This window comes from Hypanus sabinus, chromosome 14, assembly GCF_030144855.1.
Source record: "Hypanus sabinus isolate sHypSab1 chromosome 14, sHypSab1.hap1, whole genome shotgun sequence".
NCBI lineage: Eukaryota > Metazoa > Chordata > Chondrichthyes > Myliobatiformes > Dasyatidae > Hypanus > Hypanus sabinus.
Genome location: NC_082719.1, coordinates 66,444,311 through 66,466,905, shown reverse-complemented (window position 1 = coordinate 66,466,905; position 22,595 = coordinate 66,444,311). Strand labels below are relative to the sequence as shown.

Genomic DNA, 22,595 nt, shown 5'->3' with positions numbered 1-22,595 from the left:
CACATAAATTCCCAAGGGAATCCTCAAGTGACTTGTTTGCATGCAGGTGAATAAACACCTGGCAGCTTGAATGTAAGCTTGATGTTTCCAAAATTTGTCCACCAATATCTCAGGATACGGGATTACTTACTTAACTTATCCAAGTGTGTTTAAATAAATCCACATCTACAGATATCTAGAGCTACCAAACCTACATGATTTTATGACCCTTTCACAAACTGATTAGCTGGGATTATGCCTTCCAGGGATTGTGCTGTAGGTTCTAATCAGCATGATAATCATGCATTTCCAGGAGTCCAGAATGTAATAATTATATGATCTGTGATACATAACACAGGCCCCATTTCTCATAGGTGAATATCATCAAGGCAAACAGCTGATTTGACTTTAAAAGCTCTAACTTTAAATAAAGGACATTGAACAAATGAATGTAGATCATTTTTCCATTTAATTCATCTACTTCATTCAATATGATAAGAGGTGGACCACCAAGCTAATTTCATTTTACCCATTTCTTAACCCATATCTCTACTTATTGTTTATTAGTATAAAATTGATGCAGATCTAAATTTTACATTTCACTAGACATCAACTGCTCTTTGCAGAAGCAACAGAATTTCCAGCATTTTTGGTTTATTAATGTGTTTCCCAACTTCACTTTTGAAATCTCTGGCTTTAATTTTTTTTTAGGTATTGTTCCCCAAAACAATTTACCAAAATAGAAACATAGAAGCATAGAAAATAGGTGCAGAAGTAGGCCATTTGGCCCTTTGAGCCTGCACTGTCATTCAGTATGATCATGGCTGATCATTCAACTCAAAACCCTGTACCTGCTTTCTCTCCATACCCCCTGATCCCTTTAGCCACAAGGGCCATATCTAACTTCCTCTTAAATACAGCTAATGAACAGGCCTCAACTGTTTCCTGTGACAGAGAATTCCACAGATTCAACACTCTCTGTATGAAGAGATCTCGGTCCTAAAAGGCTTCCCCTTTATCATTAAACTGTGACCCCTCATTCTGGACTTCCCCAACATCGGAAACAATCTTCCTGCATCTAGCCTGTCCAATCCCTTTAGAATTTTATATGTTTCAATAAGATCCCTCCTCAATCTTCTAAATTCCAGTTAGTATAAGCCTAGTTGATCCAGTCTTTCTTCATATGAAAGTTCTGCCATCCCAGGAATCAATCTGGTGAACCTTCTTTGTACTCCCTCTATGGCAAGAATGTCTTTCCTCAGATTAGGGGACCAAAACTGCACACAATACTCTAGGTACGGTCTCACCAAGGCCTTGTACAACTGCAGTAGAACCTCCCTGCTCCTGTACTCAAATCCTTTTGCTATGAATGCCAACATACCATTTGCCTTTTTCACCGCCTGCTGTACCTGCATGCCCACCTTCAATGACTGGAGCACAATGACACCCAGGTCTCGTTGCATCTCCCCTTTTCCTAATCGGCCACCATTCAGATAATAATCTGTTTTCCTGTTCTTGCAACCAAAGTGGATAACCTCACATTTCTCCACATTAAATTGCATCTGCCATGAATTTGCCCACTCACCTAACCTATCCAAGTCACCCTGCATCCTCTTAGCATCCACCTCACAGCTAACACTGCCACCCAGCTTCGTGTCATCCGCAAACTTGGAGAAGCTGCATTTAATTCCCTCATCTAAATCATCAATGTATATTGTAAACAACTGGGGTCCCAGCACTGAGCCTTGCGGTACCCCACTAGTTACTGCCTGCCATTCTGAAAAGGTCCCATTTACTCCCACTCTTTGCTTCCTGTCTGCCAACCAATTCTCTATCCACATCAATACCATATCTCCAATACCGTGTGCTTTAAGTTTGCACACTAATCTCCTGTGTGGGACCTTGTCAATAGCCCATCCACTGGCTCTCCCCTATCCACTCTACTAATTACATCTTCAAAAAATTCTATAAGATTCGTCAGACATGATTTTCCTTTCACAAATCCATGCTGACTTTGTCCGATGATTTCACCTCTTTCCAAATGTACTGTTATCACATCTTTGATAACCGACTCTATTATTTTCCCCACCACTGATGTCAGACTAACCGGTCTATAATTCCCTGGTTTCTCTATTCCTCCTTTTTTAAAAAGTGGGGTTACATTTGCCACCCTCCAATCCTCAAGAACTAATCCAGAATCTAAGGAGTTTTGAAAAATTATCACTAATGCATCCACTATTTCTTGGGCTACTTCCTTAAGCACTCTGGGATGCAGACCATCTGGCCCTGGGGATTTATCTGCCTTTAATCCCTTCAATTTACCCAACACCACTTCCCTACTAACATGTATTTCCCTCAGTTCCTGCATCTCACTAGACCCTCTGTCCCTTACTATTTCCTGAAGATTATTTTTGTCCTCCTTAGTGAAGACAGAACCAAAGTAGTTATTCAATTGGACTGCCATGTCTTTGTTCTCTATGATCAATTCACCTGTTTCTGACTGTAAAGGACCTACATTTGTCTTGACCAATCTTTTTCTTTTCATGTATCTGTAAAAGCTTTTACAATCAGTTTTTATGTTCCTGCCAGCTTTCTCTCATAATCTTTTTTCCCTTTCCTAATTAAGCCCTTTGTCCTCCTCTGCTGGTCTCTGAATTTCTCCCAGTCCTCAGGTGTGCTGCTTTTTTTTTGCTAATTTATATGTTTCTTCTTTGGACTTGATACTATCCCTAATTTCCCTTGTCAGCCACGGGTGCACTACCTTCCCTGGTTTATTCATTTGCCAAACTGAGATGAACAATTGTTGTAGTTCATCCATGCAATTTTTAAATGCTTGCCATTGCATATCCACCGTCAACCCTTTAAGTATCATTTGCTAGTCTATCTTAGCTAATTCACATCTCATACCTTCAAAGTTACCCTTCTTTAAGTTCAGAACCTTTGTTTCTGAATTAACTATGTCACTCTCCATCTTAATGAAGAATTCCACCATATTATGGTCACTCATACCCAAGGGGCCTCGCACGACAAGATTGCTAACTAGCCCTTCCTCATTGCTCAATACCCAATCTAGAATGGCCTGCTCTCTAGTTGGTTCCTTGACATGTTGGTTCAGAAAACCTATCCCGCATACATTCCAAGAAATCCTCTTCCTCAGCACCCTTACCATTTTGGTTCACCCAATCTATATGTAGATTGAAGTCACCCATTATGTACTATTCCTTTATTGCACGCATTTCTAATTTCCTGTTTAATGCCATCCCCAACCTCACTACTACTGTTAGCTTGTACACAACTCCCACCAGCGTTTTCTGCCCCATAGTGTTATGCAGCTCTACCCATATCGATTCCATATCCTCCACGCTGATGTCCTTCCTTTCTGTTGCGTTCATCTCCTCTCTAACCAGCAATACTACCCCACCTCCTTTTCTTTCCTATCTATCCCTCCTGAATATTGAATATCCCTGGATGTTGAGCTCCCATCCTTGGTCACCCAGGAGCCATGTCTCTGTGATTAAATGCTTCAATTATCAAAATTAACTTCTCAGCATTTTCTCATCAGCTTGCATAAACTTCAATTCATTACTTTGTTTTCAAAATTTTCAGAAATACAGCACTAATTTTGTACACTCCCTTTATAATTTAATACCTGAGTCCAGGTAACATCCTGCGAATTTTACACAGTAATCTCTCCTTGGTTAAATATAAATCTTAAGTATTTTTTAAAGAAGATCTTCTTTCCAACAGCAAATCAGAAGTGAGAATATAAGATCATAAGACATCGGTGTAGAATTAGGCCATTCGGTCTATCAAACCTCCTTCGCAATTCCATAATGGCTGATTTATTGTACTCTGAATCCCATTCAGAATCATAGTTTGAATTGCGTTTAATATCATCACCACATGTTGTGAAATTTATCAACTTTGCAGTACAATATAATACATCATAAATATAGGGAAAATCCTGAATTACAGTAATTGCATATATGTTTATTAAACAGTTAAGTCAAAATAAGTAGTGTAAAAACAGGAATTTAAAAAAAGTACTGAGTGTTCATTCTCCTGCCTTTTCGCCTTTTTGACACACTGACTATTCAAGAACCTATCAAACCCTGTTCAAATATATTCAATAACTTGGCCTCCATAGCTGTCCATAACAATGAATTCCAAAAATTCACCACCCCCTGGCTAAAGAAATCCCTCCTTATCTCTGTTGTAAAGGGACATCCTTCTACTCTGATGCTGTGCCATCTGGTTCTCGACTCAGCCACGAGAGGAATCATCCTCTCCACATTCACAGATCACTGTGCAGAATTCAATCCTATTTGCAAATCTGCAGCAAATGTCTCAGGGCTGGTACCATTTCCCTTCTATGTTTTGTCCACTTCATACATGCCAACATACAATATGAATGTTTTAGGATAAACTGTCTCAAAATCATCCCTTGCACAGAACATTGTAGTATCAGTCATTTTGTTTAAGACAACAGTTTGTCGGGACTATAAGTGTCCAAGAAGAAAGTTAATCAAGCGAGGCCCTTAACCTTTGGTACCTTTGTTTTATCCTGAGGGATTAATCAGTAAATTTGAAGGTTATCATGTTACAGATTAGAGTCACAAAGACAGCATAGGAATTTGTTGGCCATGTGTCCACCATAAGGAAACATGCATTATTGCATTGAAATTGGGAAGCACTGCCATGCTTCAGTATTTTTAATGGAAATGTAAGCCATATCAAACAGTGCACGGAACTATCAACCTTCTGGCTGAGATGTGTTTGGTTAGCACACACCTCCGAAAGAAGAGGTGACTTATCCTAGAGAAAAAAAGGCAGGAAGGTGGAGGAGGCTGATGTTTCTGATTTTGGCAATTTGTAGAGTGCAAATGGAGATAAAAGAACAAAGCGGTAGGGTAGGGCACGCCTTTCATTTTTGGAGGCAGTGTTCAATCTAATCTTGGGAAGACACATTAGTTATAAAACATTAAATTTTCCTTTGGAGGAAAAGAATAGAAAAATCATTGAAACAGATACAGTAATTGACCTCAATGGCAGCCTGAGTAATAGGAAGTCAATTGGAAATTCCAATTGAAATTCAAGCAAAACTAAAGCCAAGATGTAGTTGGTATATTCTGATTTATTTCATCAACGCTCTGTTCCTTATCATTCATGATCTTATTACGCATTTGGGATTTGGCTCTACATCCTGATTCCTTGATTTTAAAAGTGAATTCCAAAAGATAAGTGATTGAACTTGAGCTCATTATAGTTAAGAATTGGCAGCTATTAACTGGTTTTCAGAAAATATATGAAGCAAATATCTTTAAAGGCATAATTTTAAAAGTAGAATTATTAGACCAGGATCTTAATACACTGCATGTTGTTAATGAATGGTTAGTCTGAATACCAATGAATGGCCCTTTAATGATCTGAAATGTGCTTGGGATTTCAAATATAGTCTGCATGGAGTTGTGATCCATTAATTTGGTTAAATGATTGCCAAACACTGTAAATTACATAAAATTCAAAACCAAATTATGCAGAAATTAGAAATAAAGAGGTGGATTTGGCACTTTTGGTAGGATTACTGTCTGCCTTTCCATTCCCAAATAATGCCATTGGACACAATGTGGTTGATTTTAACTGCCTTTATTCAGGTGAGGTCCAGTTAGACAAGGACAATAGCTGGTGGCTATGAAAAAAGCCATTCATATCTCATTGTCTTATATCAGATTCCTGCCTATTTTCTGGGTCACTTACATCACATATTAACAGAGCTTGATCAAATGGGTGTCAAGATGAGATGATAACTATAGAGTAATAAGGCTTGTTATTTTTCAGTCATTAGCTCTTTTCTAACTCTGGATGGTACCAGCACTGGCAAGTAACAAACATTTGGTATTATTAGCATGAGGGAACATAAAGGCAGTTTTAAGTGCCTGCAGCAAGCTCCATAATGACTTGAATGTTCAATATTCCTATTACTGGAACGTGCATCATTAGTGAAGCTTCTGGCATACAAGATTAACTTGCTCTTCCCTTTGATATGTTTGGAAGCATCTAATTTTTGACCTGCAAGGATCAGAACTGGGTTTGCTGCTGTTTGTAAAATAATATAAATGATTTGAATGAAAATCGGTGTGATCAAATTAGTGTGCATGTTTACAGATGACCTGAAAATTGATGAAGTTGTAGATGGTGAGCAAGCTGGTCAAAAGATGCGGTAATTATATAGATCAGTTGGAAATATCGCAGAAACATGGCATTTGGAGTTTAATCCAGACAAGTGCAAGGCAATGCCTTTTGGGAGGTCAAATGAAAAAGAAAAGAATACTGTAAATCAGAATCAGAATCAAAAATATGTGATGTGATATTTGTTAAATTAGCAGCAGCAGTACAATGAAATACATAATATAGAAGAAAAACAGAAAAATAATAATAAATAAGTAAAACAATCACAGTATATATATAGAATAGATTAAAATTGTGCAAAAAATAGAAATACTATATATTATAAAAGTGAGGTAGTGTCCAAGGTTTCAATGTCCGTTTAGGAATCAGATGGCAGAGGGGAAGAAGCTGTTCCTCAATTTCTGAGTGTGTGCCCCCAGGCTTCTGTACCTCCTACCTGTTGGTAACAGTGAGCAAATAAAATGCCCTGGGTGCTAGAGGTTCTTAATAATGGGCGCTGCCTTTCTGAGACACCACTCCCTGAAGATGTCCACGGTACTTAGTAGGCTAATACTCAAGATGGAGCCAACTAAATTTACAATCCTCAGCAGCTTCTTTCAGTCCTGTGCAGAACACCGCCCCCCCCCCCCCCCCATACCACAGAGTGATGCAGCCTGTCAGAATGCTCTCCACGGCAGATCTATAGAAGTTTTCGAGTGTATTTGTTGATGTACCAAATCTCTTCAAACTCCTAATAAAGCATAGCCGCTGTCTTGCCTTCTTTATAACTGCATTGATATGTTGGGACCAGGTTAGATCCTCAGAATGGTAGGACCTTCAGGAATACTAATGTAGAGAGGGATTCTTGGTGAGTAAGTCAGCAATTCCCTGAATGTGGCAACTCAAGCAGGTAAGAAGATAAGGAATGCATACGGTGTGCTTGCCTTCGTTGTCAGGGCACCAAGCCTAAAAGTAAAGAAATCATATTGCAACTATATAAAACTTCGGTTTGGCCATATTTGAAATATTGTGTCCACGCCAAATGAAGGATGAAGAACCTTCGGAGAAGGTGCAGAAGGTGTTCACCATGGATTGGAGTGTATTAGTCATGAGGAGAGAATGGACAAACTTGGGTTGGCTTCTCTTGAGCATCAGAGGCTCAGGGGCTCCATGATAGCAGTATATAAAATTCTCAGGTAGAGGTAAGGTTGGTAGTCACTGTTTTTTTCCCAAGGTAGAAATGTCAAATACTTGAGGGCATAACTTTAAAGTGAGTAAACAATGTTAAAGATGTGCGAGGCGGGCTTTTTTTAAACACAGATTAGCAGGTGTCTGTAACCTGCTGCCAGGGGAGCTGGTAAAAGCATCTGGCAATATTTCAGAGGCACAAGAATAGGCAGGGAGGGGAATAGACAGCTGCAGGTACAGTATGTGCAGGCAGATAAGAACAGTTACATTGGAATCATGGTCATTGCAGGCATGGTAGGCCAGAGGGCCTATCCTGTACTATACTGTTCAATGTCCCATCCTGTGTTGAAAAACACATTCATATAATGCACTGAAAAGAAATTAGGACTTGGGAAATATGCTAGAAAATCTTCATAGCTGAATCTATGCAGAAGATTGTCTACTTGTCACCCTTCCCTCTGTCTACAGAGCTTTTCTATTATTACACATTGGCTCATAATGGCCACAAAATGCATCACAACTTCCTTCTAAAACTTTGGTAAACCCCAGGAGAAAAAGTGCCTAAGTGGTTGGCAAATAACAATTCCAATAATATTGCTGTGAATTATTCCCAGACTGGAAAAGAAATGACAGAACAGTGTTTTATTTTCCCAAGAGATATGTTGGGAAAATAGAAATTAGAAATGTGACCTCTATTATCTCATCCAGAAAAGTAGCAGTGGATTATTGCATAAGGAAAGTGGTAAAAGAAAGAGGGTAAGAAACTTTCTTTCTCATGGTTAGCACTTTATAAGAAATAGATACTTCTGCTTTCAATTCCCTTGTGAAGAGCACTAGCTTGCCAGCAAAGCTCTTACTCATTCAATTTATAATTAAAAGTCTGATAGATGAGGGAAACCAGATATGCAATTTTAAAGTGACCTCAAGGTGACTAAATTCATCCAAAGAGCAGGGTTAAAGTGAGTTAGGATCAAGTGGAGCTGGAACAACTGAAGGAGCAAGTAAAGGAATATATAGCGAGTGTGACTGGAGGCACCAAGTAAAAGCATGAGAGAGTCCAGTTTAAAACATTTTGGTTGTTCAGTTAGGATTATTGAATTGAATTGAATTAAACTGACTATATTTCTTACATACATGAGGAGTAAATCTTTACATTACATCTCCGTCTAAATGTGCCACGTGCAATCATAGTAATTTATAATAAAAAGAACAGTCAATGTAACATAGAAATACACTCAAGTCAGCATAAGTTAATCAGTCCGATGGCCTGGTGGAAGAAGTATTAAGATTAAACAAAAAGGTAAGCTGATAAAATAGTTTTGAATTTATTTAAATTTCACATCCGTCCCACAACGTGAGGGAGTAAATATCTTTGCATTATGACTCCGCCACAATGTACAGACATGTGAATTTAAACGTCTAACGGCTTGTAGAGAGCAGCTGTCCCGTAGCCTGTTGGTCCTGGCTTTTATGCTGCAGTACAATTTGCCAGACAAAAGCAGCTGAAACAGTTTATGGTTAGGGTGACTGGTGTCCTTGATGATTTTCCAGGCCTTCCTTACACACCTGTTGCTTTAAATGTTTTCAACAGAGATAAGTTCACATCCACAGATGCACGAGGCTATCTGTACTCTCTGCAATGCCCAGCAATCAAAATTGCAGTTTCCATACCAGTCAGAGATACAGCCAGTCAGAATGCTCTCAATGGTGCCCCTGAAGAAGGTTTTCAGGATTTGAAGGATTTGTAATGTGGAACTGAGGGATTTTGGAAGATAAATGAAACACATTTCATGGCATTAAGACCAGTGTAAGTAAATATAGTTTTGCCTGTGAAGCAGAGAACTCACAGAAGGCCATCCCTATACACTAGCAATTGAAAAAGGTCAGGTAAAGTCCTTAACTGTGAATTATAATATATTCTGCACAATATGTTAAAATCAAACTGTATATATAATATCTCTATAACTGTTAATTTGAAAGACAGACAATGCCAAAGCAAAATGTTTTGTCATAAACTAAAAGGAGTTGTATTTCTTCCATATGCAATTAGTGAGGAATACCCAGACACCCAGGTGAATATCCAAGCTCATAGAGTCCGAGAGCATTAAAGAACAGAACCAGGCCCTTTGTCCCATCTAGTCCATGCCAAACTATTAATCTGCCCAGTTCCATTGAATTGTATGCAGACCATAGCCCTCCATACCTCTCCCATCCGTATTATAAATCCAAATTTCTTGTAAGTGTTTAAATTGAACCTGCATTCATTTCTTCCACTGGGAACCCATTCCACACTCTCACTACCCTCTAAATGAAGGATTTCCTGGTGTCATCTTCACAAATCACTATAACCTTCCAGTAGTTTGGTTTCCAATCTATTAACCAGTTCTCCATCTGTCTTTTATGCCCCAGCCAATAAAGGAAAGTACTCTACCTGCTTTCTTAATCACCTCCACACTTACCAACTTACCACCAAAACTCAGTACTCATATTTGCAATTCGACAGTAGGGGCTGCAAAATCATCCAGCCATTGTAGGCAGAGACAAGCAGTTTCACATGATAATAATGAAGAGCATTTCTAAGGGACTAAAACTAAAGTCTGGTTATGATCAACTGACAAAAGATTGAATCCAGGATACCTTAATCTAAATAACTCATTCTCTCTCTGAAGTATCCTGTTGAGTCATTTTGGGATACACTCAGTGGCCACTTTATTAGGTATACCTGTAAGTCTGCCCATTAATGCAAATAGCTAATCAGCCTATTATATGGCAGAAACTCAATGCCTAAAAGCATGCAGACATTGTCAAGAGGTTCAGTTGCTATTTAGACCAAACATCAACATGTTACAACAGTGGTGTGCAGAAGAATACTTCTGAATGCACAACACGTCAACCTTTGTGGATGGGGCACAGCCACAGAAAACCACACGGAGTTCCACTCCAGTACCTAATATAGTGACCTCTGAATGTAAATTTCCAGATTATCACCACAATTTATAATTTCTCTCCAGCAATAAAATCAGTTTGTAACATTACACCATGTACATATTTCCTGTTTCATAATATTTTTGCTGTTGACTGAAAAGATGGTTTCTTCAGATGTATGTTAAAATTGTTATGCAACAGAGTGGCTGGGAAATGAAAAGGGACATGGTGAATTCCAGTTAATTGGGTACATTGGGACGAGAATGCTTTGTCAAATTAAGCAGCTACCCCAATTATTCAAAGTATCATGGAAATAGTTTAAAAGCTATAAAAACAAACTAGCATTTAAAAGAGTAAAAATTAAGTATTTAAATGAAACACAGAACAAATCAGAACACTACCAATATTATTACAGTTCTATTAAACTGTGTATTAATTCATAACGGTTATTGAAGGAGGTGTGTATACTGACATAGTGCTTGACTGGAGCTATCCATCCTTAGCTCCCTAGAGCATTGAGGTTTAACACTTTTCCCAAGAATCCAAAACGAACCAATTCTTTTGATCAGCTCCTGACATATTTGAACAACACGACAGGGTTATACAATCCACTGCTTACTTTGAACCTGATAGTGATATATGTTTATAGCAAAGGGATCTGTCTGGCATGCCAGGATGAAAAAGGTCTGTTTAATCAGCATTGCAGATATCATCTGTTCAAAATTTTTGAAGCAAGTTGGGGAGATTTCCATGTTTCTGCACTTACAGCATTAACACTACCTTTCTCGCCTTGTGCTTTCTTGAAGTTAATGTGGTGCCTACACTTTCTTTGAGACAACCATCAATCTGTTGCTTTAAAGTCTCGTGAAGACTTTATGAACTCTCATGACTCAGCTTCTTAGCTTGTTCTTCCGACTTGTTTTTTTTTACATTGATCCACTGACGTGCACACCTCATCCAGTTACAATGGAAAACCACTGACAGAGGGCCCCCTTCGACATCTGGATGCTTACCTTCATTCTTTCAATTTTGGGATGTTCCCTATTGTCCCTCCAGTCTTGCCCATTCTTCTCGCAGTTTAATGTGCTGATGTATCAAGCGTGTTATCAAGTTATCTCTGTCAGCCGACAATGTGTGGTGTTAGGTTGATGGCTTTTACTTTGCTGTATTAGAGTATTTTTTTAATTAGTGTCGGATCTTTCTATGGCAAGGGTCTCAAAAAGATTTTTAAGTCAAAATAAAAAAAAACTAAATTATCAAGAACCAGCATCCGTCAGCCCAAATCGATCACATAGTACATGCAACTGAAGAATGTTTGCTCTAAGCCCAGTATAGTGTCTCATGGCCACTTAAGTGCGCCTGATTCACCTTTCCCTTCCCCAATTAAGCAGCATAGTGTCCCAAATAAACAAAAGGAATCCCAACTATTTCCTTAATTTGTTTCTGTTCTTTAAGTGTTGTCCCAAATAAGTAGCTGCCCCGATTAACTGATGGCCCAATTAACCGGAATCCACTGTATTTTCTCAGATGACTTTCTTGAGTTTATATGTGTTTTTTTTTAAATTATTGGGATTTAGTTAACTTATTAACTAGAAATCTTAATTAAAATATTATTTAGTTTTCTGTGAATATTAGTGGCAATCTTTTATTTTGCCTATCAACAATAGATGACTCCTCCCCTCTGCCGAAACAGTGTTTAATATTGGCACCTTGGATAAGGATGTCAACGTAAAATAGTTATTGGTGCACAGTGCAATACAGTAAAAGACAGAGATGTCAAATAAAAGTAATCACTGAAAAGTATATCCACCACATGGAACTGAAGGTGCTAAACTCTTAAACATGGTTAAATCTTCAGAAGCCATTTGACTGGCAATTTACATTACCTGTAAAAATGCATTGAGCGCCTGTTCTGTGGGAAACACCCAAGCACTCCATGTAAAAGAACAGACTTTAGACATTGTGTGAAGATCGTTTTTCTCATCTGGTTCTTCCATTATGGAAGAAGTGAGGCAAACTGAGACTGCTGATAAAATAGGTGGGACAGAAAGTGTTTGGTAACATACTATTATTTATCAAGCTGGAAAGAGTGCAAAGGAGTTTTTTGTGGAGGTTGCCAAGATTCAAGGGACTAAATTATGGAGAGAGGAGATCTGGTTGGATCACTTTACGATAGAGTGTACGAGAATGAGAGTGATCTTACAGAGGTTGTTAAAATGATGAGGGACACAGATAGGGTCAGTGTGCACAGTCTTTTTCCCAGGAGCTGATGAATCATGAATAAGTGGGCACAGATTTAAGGTGAGACAGAAGAGATTTAATAGAAATTGAGTGGCAACATTTTCACCCCAAGTGGTCAGTATATCAAATGAGCTGCAAGAGGAAGTGTTTGAGGCAAATACATTAGCTCCATTTAAAATATACTTGGATAAGTATACATGGATAGGGGCTCCTTAAGGTTGTTATAGCTGGGGGAGGGGTCTTGGTGGTAAGGGCAAGCTCCCATTACCTATTAAATACTCCCAATGGTTGCCTCTGACAACCCACTCCAGCTTCTGGCCTTCTCGTGTGGTTTAGCTACTCAGCCTGGCAGAACCATTTCAACTGATAGGGGAAAGGGCAAAGGCAGGTTACTGGTGCTTTAAAGCCAGTCACTTCAGGCGGTGGAGCTCATCAGCCCTGGTTGGCAACTCATCGAGAAGAAGGAAAGCTGTGATCTCAAACCTCCACTGCCTTCTGGATATATCCACTCACAGATTCAGGAGTAAACCCCGAGGAAAAATCTGGAGCAGGAGTCCATTAGGCAATCCTACGATGAGTTCAACACTGACTGGCAACTCCTGCGACACCGCTGGTGCCAAATGGCATCAGCGCCTACCGTTCCTTTGGATTCATTAGCTGCGTGGAGAGGGGGAGCCTGCTACATGGGCAATGGCTTGGTGTCCATGTCAAACTGCATGGGCTTACATATCATGTAGAAAGCTGGGGCACAACATCCATGGTCGACCTTGACCAATGAAGGGCCTCACATGGATCGGAAAGTTGCAAGGGGATATAGGCCAAACACAGGAAAATAAGGGTTAGCTTAGATGGGAATCATGGGCCATGCCTGTGCTGTATTACTTTAGAGTAAATAATAAATTTGAGTGTTTGCGACCGTAGTTCTAAATTCAGTAGCCTTACATTTTAAAATATACTTTTTTAATAATTCCTTGTTTTTGAATGAGAAAATTATCCACAAACTTTTAGCTTCTGGAACACCTTTGATAACTGGTAATCCTGGGGTGAGTTTACCGGCTGTCAAGGCCATTCTGTAAGCATAGCTGCCCATAAACAGACTTCAAAGGGATATAGATCTGAATGAGCAAGAGCATACAGATGCAGCTTCATGTAGAAATATATTGACACATAAAAATGAGAAAAAGAAAAGTATATATTTGGCAGGAAGAAAATTGGGTCCTATTCAAAAGTACCTGAACCTCCTTGTACGTGGCCATTGAAAATATACCAATAGACATTCTCGATTTTAGAATGCTTATTCAATAGTAAAGTTCAAAGAGACTTTGCTTTCTCATATGCTATGTATGATGGTTTCATATTTATTTGTAATTGAGCAAGAGCAGCATGTTACTTCTCCTCAGCTTCAGGAATAGCATTAGAAAGGTGAATGGAATATTGGCTTCTATTACAGGAGGATTTGAGGAAACCAGCAAAGGTGTTTTGCTGTAAAGTTATGAAGCCTTCATGAGACCTCACATGGAGTATTTGTATATGTTTCATCACATTTCTGCCCTGGAAGCATCTGGGGATAATTATCTTCACCAAGAAACAGTATTACCATTCATCCTTCCTATTCAATGTCATTACCATCAGCAGTGGTTCCATCATTAACATTCTCAGAGTTAGTATTGACCATAAAATTATTTGGAATAATTAAGTAAATACCTCAATTCAGAGACTGAGTATCCTGCAGAGAGTGGTCTGCAGGAATGTAATGGACTATACTTAACTTGCTTGGATAAGCTCAACAACAGTCAACAGCGTCTGGAATAAAAGTTGATTTGTGCGCCATCCACCAATAGAACACAGTAACGATGTCATATGCCAACTGCAATGTGTACTGCAGTTACTCACCCAGGGCACTGTGACAGTATCTTCCAAACCTCTTCCAAACCAAGAAGGCACCAAAGTATACTATGGCATGGAAGTTCTCTTCCAAGTGCCACACCATTGTGAACTGGAAATACATTGCTTCATCTTTGCAGGGCCTAAATATCGTTTTTCATACCAAATGGCACCTTTACAAAAGAAAACTGAGGCAGCCTGAGAAAGCTGCTAATCACCATATTTCCTAGAACTATCAGGGATGCGGCCTTCCCTGCAACGTTTCCTAACAATCAATTAATTAAAAAATCGATTCTGTTTTACTTACAATGACTGGGCACGATGCTCCTGTTAAAACATTCAGTTTGCGTTATTGCTTGTCACATAATAAAGCAGGAAAAGCTATATCTCAGAACATGAACATTCGTCCACTTAAGAAAGTATATGTTGTCACTGAAGAAAATGGTTCAGAAATAAACTGAAGTTAGGAGTCATGCTATTTTCAGTGTTAGTATAGGAGTCATCTCTCCATTGAGTAAACAATGAGCTTTCAATATTTATAAAGATTCTGCAAGTTATGGTAAGAACACTTAATACAAAAATGTGGCTTTTGATACATTCTGAAGAGTGTGTAAAGATCATTTTCAGATGCAGTGACCGATAATTACATTAGTTTACCCCAGTAACATCTGATGTAGTTACAGCAGTCCAATGCACCAAACCATCTATCATTTACAGTTCCTGAATGAAGTTTCCCTAAATTAAAATTTGGACAGAGTATATTATCTAAACAACTGCTCATGCTTAGAACATTTATTTCACTTTGTAAATCCACTGCCAAATTTCATATACAAACAACAGTGCAGTTTAGAAGAGTCTACCTCTCTATAGAGCATTACTTCAAGTGTAATTACTGGTTCAGGATTAAACATTGCACAAAAGATTGGTAGTTTGACCATTTTACAGTATTCAGCTGGGCATTTTTGTGAATCAGAAGTTATACTTGGCAAATTAATCATACACTTATCATTATACCACAGCGAGCTATAAAGTAATCCACTAATATTGTTGACTTCACAAAGGGTAAAGTAAAACTTTGTGTCAAGAATAGAGCCATCGATTCTTGTATAATACGATATTGGAGGTCATTACCTGGTCATTCACTCCACTCCGACCGCCTACTAGACTAACTCACCAGTTACAACCCCCATCCTTTTTTGTTATATTTCAATTTCAAAGTGAATTTATTATCAAAGTACATACATGTCACCATATACTACCCTGAGATTAATTTTCTTGTGAGCATTCACAGTGAATACAAAGAAAGACAATATAATCAATGAAAATCATATACAATAGTGACAAACAACCATAGTGCAAAAGATGACAAACTCTGAAATTACAAAAAAAAGAAAAAAAAACAATAAATATTGAGAACACTAGTTGTAGAATCCTTAAGAGTGAGTCCATATTTTGTGGAATCAATTGTGGGTGAGTGAAGTTACCCCTCTGGTTCAAGATCCCATTGGTTGAGGGGTAATATCTATTCCTGAACCTGGTGGTGTGGGTCCTGAGGCTCTTGTACCTCCTTCCCGATGGCAGCAGTGGGAAGAGAGCACGGCTTGGATGGTGGGATCCGTGATGATGGGAGCTGGTTTCTTGTGGCACTGCTCCTTGTGTATGTGCTCAATGGTGGGAGGGGCTTTCCCTGTGATGGTCTAGGCTGTATCCACTACCCTTGGAGGGGTTTTCAATTCAAGGGCATTAGTGTTCCCATACCAAGCCTTGATGTAACCAGACAGTATACTCTCCACCCTGCATTTATAGAAGTTTTCCAGAGTTTCAGATGACATGCTGAATCTGCACAAACTTCTGAGAAAGTAGAGGTGCTGTTGTGCCTCTTCATAATGGCAGTTACGTGATAGGCCCAGGGTAGACCCTCTGAAATGATATGGCAAAGGAATTTAAAGTTGCAAACTCTCTCCACCTCTTATGCCCTGATGAGGACTGGCTCATGGACTGCTGGTTTCTTCCTCCTGCAGTAAATAATCAGCTCTTTGGTTCTGCTAACAGGCTGTGAGAGGCTGTGGCATCTCTCAGCCAGATTTTCAATCTCTCTCCTATAAGCTGACTTGTCACCACCTTTTATTTGGGCTGCAACATTGGTGTTGTCATAAATTTCAATATGGCATTGGAGCTGTATTTAGCCTCACAGTCGTAAGGGTGAAACAAGCAGAGTAGAGGGCGATGCACAATGCCTCGTGGTGCACCTGTGCTGATGGTCATTGTGCAGAAGATTTCGTTGCCAATCCAAACTGACTGCAGTCTGCGTGTGAGTAAATTAGTCTTCAACATGGGAATTAGCCAATACCACTTTGACGGCCAGAATGGAGTCTGCTCCAGTACAGCTCCAGTACATTCCACACTCCAGCTGCAGGCTCTTTTTCACCCTTGACAATTTATTTATTATAGGATTAGAATGAATAGGTGCTTAATGCATGGGGAGCAGACATAGTGGGTTGAAGGACTTGTGTACATGTTCCATCTTTCTATGACTCTCCAAGTCTAAGTTGGAAAGTGCATAATGTAATGTTAAAGGAACTTCACACAGGAAATCCTTCCCAACCAGCTGAACGGTGTAAGACTCAGTTACTGACAAACAGGAAGATTGGCACTTAGTCTGTTCCTTAAAGAGAACAAATCAGAACCATGCTTCTTGCAAAACAAGCTAGCACGTCATAGAAAGGGAACAAAAACATACCAAAGGAGAAACTTGAAGTAAAGCAAACCAATGAAACATCATGAGAAATTGGAGTATCAGCGAAGTTGAACTTGGACAAATTCCCAAGGCCTAGGATGAATAATTTTGCTCTTGTTTAAATAACTCAAAGAAACAAATAAGCATAAAACTATCATACACAGTATATGAAAATCAAAGCTCTCTTTGAAGGTTACTGTATTTAAATCTAAATATTTAAACATCCAGTTAACCCAATTATCTAAACAGCAACATGTCTAACTAAATAAATAAAAATATAATTCTAAAAAAATTAGGTAAAAAATAAAATAAAATCTCACATGGATAACTCTCTTTGGTTCACCTATCTCTCTTTCTTCTAAGGTTCTCCTCAAGATTGAAGGTGATTTGATTCACTTCTGGATTTTTGGGGTTCTGAAGTGATTGACGAGACCAACGTTTGCAGAAAGAGCTGCCTGACTGGACTGGGGGTGCGTACTTTCTGGTAATGCAATTCTGCAGTTTCTACAGCGATTCTATGTGGTAATAATGCATGACACTTTAGATTCTCAGTATCACTCTGAATGCTCATTCTCTACTTTGAGTAGTAGACACGGGAATTAGAGAGTCACATAAGCATGGAAAGAGCGGAGAGGGGAGAGGGACAGGGAGAGAGAGCGAGAGGGAGAGGGAGAGAGAGCGAGAGGGAGAGAGAGAGAGAGAGAGAGAGAGAGAGAGAGAGAGAGAATAGTATTAATTACTTCAAGGCTATTCATAGCAAATACACATAAGCAGCCCTACATAAGCAAGGGAAGAAAAGCACTGCCTTATAAAATGATGTGGAGCCAGGACACAATTGTATTATTATTAGATCAATAATCTGGATATCAAGAACAAAGTCCTGAAGACTTGGGTTTGAGTCCAACCACTGCAAATGGTGATAAATTTGAATTTGAATTCTGGAATTACAAAGCCGAATGATGACCAGGAAAATCATTGTTGATTGTTGCAAAGAAAACCCTGATCAGCTGATTTCCTGTTGGGGTGCAAATTAGGTCTGGCCTATACATGACTCCAGGCCCACATGAATTTGCCCTTTGAAACTGCCGAGTGATCCATTCAGTTGTATTAAGCAGCTAGAAAACCACAAGAACTAAACGGGAGTGGGCCTAGGCACCAGAAATAACGACGGCAAAAATGCCCTGTTGACACTATAAAGGCTTCCTTACCAATATTTAGGAACTTGTGCCAGACTTCAAGAGCTATCATATAGACCAGTCAAGCAAAATCCTTGAATCATGATGTTCATATTTACTGAATCATTTCTTACAGTTAACATATTAGACATCATCATCTCTATCCCTGGGTATTTCCTGTGACACCCAGCAGAGATGGCAACACAGCCATGAGAGGAAAGTCCTGGGAATTCTGAACGTTGGTTCTGGATCTCATGAAATCTCATAGCATCCTGATAAACTTTGGCAAGGAAACCTTCTACTGCTCAACACTTTCTATCCTCCCTCGGCTGATAAGTCAGTAGTACTCCATGTCGAACTGCTCCTGGAGAAAATTTGTAAACTGGTAAATTGGTTTACTGCTGTCACTTATGCTATGATACAGTGAAAAACTTTATCTTATTTTAATTTTAATTTATTTAGAGATACAGCACCGAACAGGCCCTCCAGCCTTTCGAGCCATGCTGCCCAGCAACCCCTGACAACCCCAGTTTAGACCTAACCCAAGCATGGGACAATTTACAATGGCCAGTTAACCTACCTGGTTTGTCTTTGGACTGTGGGAGGAACCTAGAGAAGGACACATAAACTCCTTCCAGAGGACACCGGGATTGAGCCCCAAACTCTGACGTAATAGTGTGGTGACCGCTGTGCCACTGTGGTGCCCTATTTTGCATGCCATCTGTACAGCTCATATCATTGCAACAGTGAAAGTGAAAACAATAACACAGTATGATGCATTGATAAAAACTGGCGAGGGTCAAAGGGGAGATGCCAAATTTCCTTAGTCTGAGCACTGAATGTGGCAAAGGAGCAAAGTGTATACTGGCTGGGTCTTCAACTCTTTAACACACTACTTATTGAGCTGGCCAATTGTTAGAAGGTATTATAGCGACATTGGATCTTCGTAACCTTGTGACGGTACCAACAAGAATGAGAAACCTACAATCTCAACCTCACCAATCTACCTGTCACAGTGGTATCTGTCCATAATGACTACATAATGTACAGATTTTCTAGATAGGAGATCTTGTCTTCACAGTGAAAGCACACATCATGGTATCATGTGGCACCATCACTGTGTTAACCGGATGGATGGCAAACTGATCTTACAACTTAGAACTGGGCAGCCATGAGGCCTTGTGGGATGCCAGCAGCAGTATTATGCTCAACCACAATCTGGAACCTTATGGCCTGGCATATCCCCCACTCTATCATCACAATCAAAGCAAGGCTCAATGAAGAGTGCATGAGATCATGCCAGGAGCAGCATCAAGCATACCTTAAGAGTGAGGAATCAACTTAACTACTTGAATGACAAGTGACCCACACAGTAGCAATAGAAGGAGTTAGTCCACAACCTGATCAGATCGACCCTGGAGTTTTACCCCACCCATTCATGAATGGCGGTGGGGGTAATAAACTCACTGGAGGAGCAGGCACCACAAGCATCCTCATTCTCAATGATAGTGGAGTGAAGCACACCAGTGCAAAAGTCAAAACTGCAGCATCTGCAGGAATCTTTAGCCTAAAGTGCCAAGTGTTTGATCCACCTTGACCTCTTTCAGTAGTTCCCAGTATGGCAGATGAAAATATTCAGCTAATTTGGTTCACCCCGTGTCAAATCATCAATCGGCTATGGGTCCTGACAAATACTATTCCAACAATACTACAGTGGACTCATGCTCCACAACTTACTGCTCCAGTACAGTTAAAATACTGGCATTACCTGCCAAGGTGGAAAATTAGCCAGGTATGTCATGTCCATTAAAAGCAGAATGAAACTATCTCAGCCAGTTACCAGCCCATTAGATTCCTTTGATCATCAGCAATGTGATGAAAGGAACAATTAATGGTGTTACCAAGCAGCACTATCTTAGCAACAGCTAGCTTAGAAACTCATTTTGGATTCTGCCAAAGACAGCTCCTGACTTCAATACATCCTTGGCCCAAACATTGACATGAGCTGAACTCTAGAGATGAAGTGAGATGATCCACCCTTGACATCAAGGTAGATTTTGTTTAGGTTGGGACAGAGGCATGTTTACCATTGTGTTACATCACCTTTCCTTTCAATAACACCTTTTAATCGTTTTGGAACTGAGGATACTAATTGTAGTAGATTTGCAATTGGAAATTTTGTCCATTCTTGCTTGATATAAGACTTCCAGCTGCTCAACAGTCCGTGGTCTCCGTTGTCTGATTTCCTCTTCATGATGTGCCATACATTTTCAATAGGAGATAGATCTGGACTGGCAGCAGGCCAGTCAAGCACATGCACTCTGTGTGTACAAAGCCACACTGTTGTAGCCCGTGCAGAATGTGGTCTAGCATTGTCCTGCTGAAATAAACATGGATGTCCCGGGAAAAGACGTCGCCTTGATGGCAACATATGTCTCTCTAAAGTCCTAATATACGCCTCAGAGTCAATGTTACCTTCACATACATGCAACTCACCCATGCTGTGGGCACTGATGCACCCCCATACCATCACAGATGCTGGCTTTTGCATTTTTCGCTGATAACAATCAGGATGTCATTTTCATCTTTGGCACGGAGAACTCGATGCCCGTTTTTTTCCGAAAACTAGCTGAAATGTGGACTCGTGACCACAGCACACGGTTCCACAGTCTTTCGGTCCATCTGAGATGAGCTCGGGCCCAGAGAACTCACCGGCGTTTCTGCATAGAGTTGATGAATGGCTTCCTCCTTGTGTAATACAGTTTCAAGTTGCATTTCTGGATGCAGCGACGGACTGTGTTAAGTGACAATGGTTTTCCGAAGTACTCCCAAGCCCAGGTGGCTATAATTGTCACAGCAACATGACGGTTTCTTAGGCAGTGCCGCCTGAGGGCTCGAAGATCACGCGCATTCAACAGTGGTTTCCGACCTTGCCCTTTACGCACTGAGATGTCTCTGAATTCTCTGAATCTTTTCACAATATTATGTATTGTAGATGTTGAAAGACCTAAATTCTCTGCAATTTTGCATTGGGAAATGTTCCTTTTGAACTGACCAACAATTCTCTCATGCATTTTGGCACAAAGGGGTGAGCCACAACCCATCCTTGCTTGCAAAGACTGAGCCTTTGATCAACACTACTTTTATACCCAGTCATGATACCTCACCTGCTACCAATTAGCCTGCTTAATGTGGAGTCTTCCAAATCGGTGTTACTTGAATATTCTGTGCACTTTTCAATCTTATTTTAACTCTGTCCCAACTTTTGTTGAGTGTGTTGCAGCCATTAAATTCTAAATTTGTGTATATTTACAAAATACAATTAAGTTGGTCAGTAAGACGATTGAAAATCTTTTCTTTGTACTTCTGTCAGTTAAATAAAGGTTCACGTGAATTAACATATCACAGATTTTTGTTTTTATTGCATTTTGGAAAATATCCCAACTTTTCTGGAAATGGGGTTTGTACAAGATGCACTGCATTGACTCACCATGGCTCTTTATACAACACCTTCCAACCCAACATCTATCAGCTAAAAGGCCAAAGGCAGAAAGAGTATGGAAACACCATCACCTAGAAATTGCTTTCAAGTCATACACTATCCTGACCTGGAAATAATCACCATCAAACTCCTGGAACTATCTTCTAAAAGCACAATGAGTGCACAAGGACTGTAGTGACTCAAGAAGACAGCTTACCACAATGCCCTTAAGGTCAATGACTAATGGACAATTAAATGCTGGCTCAGCCTGCACAGCTCGGATCCCTTGAATAAATAACAACAAATAACCTGCCTTAATGGTAGTGGTGTGCATCATTCCAAAATCTGACTCACTAGCATTTAAGAATACAGGGAGCTGGATTGGTTGCATTTGTTCTGAGGGATTGGCTGAAGCCCGTATATGCTATGACGTTACCATGCATGTTCACTTCAGATATATAGACAACTTGGGTTGAATACCCAGATGTACATACAGCCATTTAACAATCAGGTTTTTAGTTCAATTTGGAACCATATACAAACAATGCATGAAGCAAGAGATCCATCTTCTCCTCTTTGAATTAGCTCCAACCTGTGAGCAGGGGATCAGGAAGTACACTACCAGATATAACCATGCAACTTCCATCGATAGCAGGTCATGAATTAAACCAGCTTCTTTCATAAATAAAGATAAAAACTAACTTTTAACTAAATGGATAAAAGTTAGTTAAAATTAGATGCAGATGTACTTTAATGTAATGGTGAGAACAACGCTTTACAGTACCAGTGACCAGGGTTCAATTCCCACTGCTGCCTG

General features: G+C 39.7%; 1 protein-coding gene across 12 annotated transcripts in view; it reads right to left on the bottom strand.

The window, feature by feature from the left end:
- Window positions 1-22,595, bottom strand: part of pde4d (phosphodiesterase 4D, cAMP-specific) — a 669,903-nt gene that overhangs the window by 261,738 nt on the left and 385,570 nt on the right. The window lies entirely within an intron of this gene.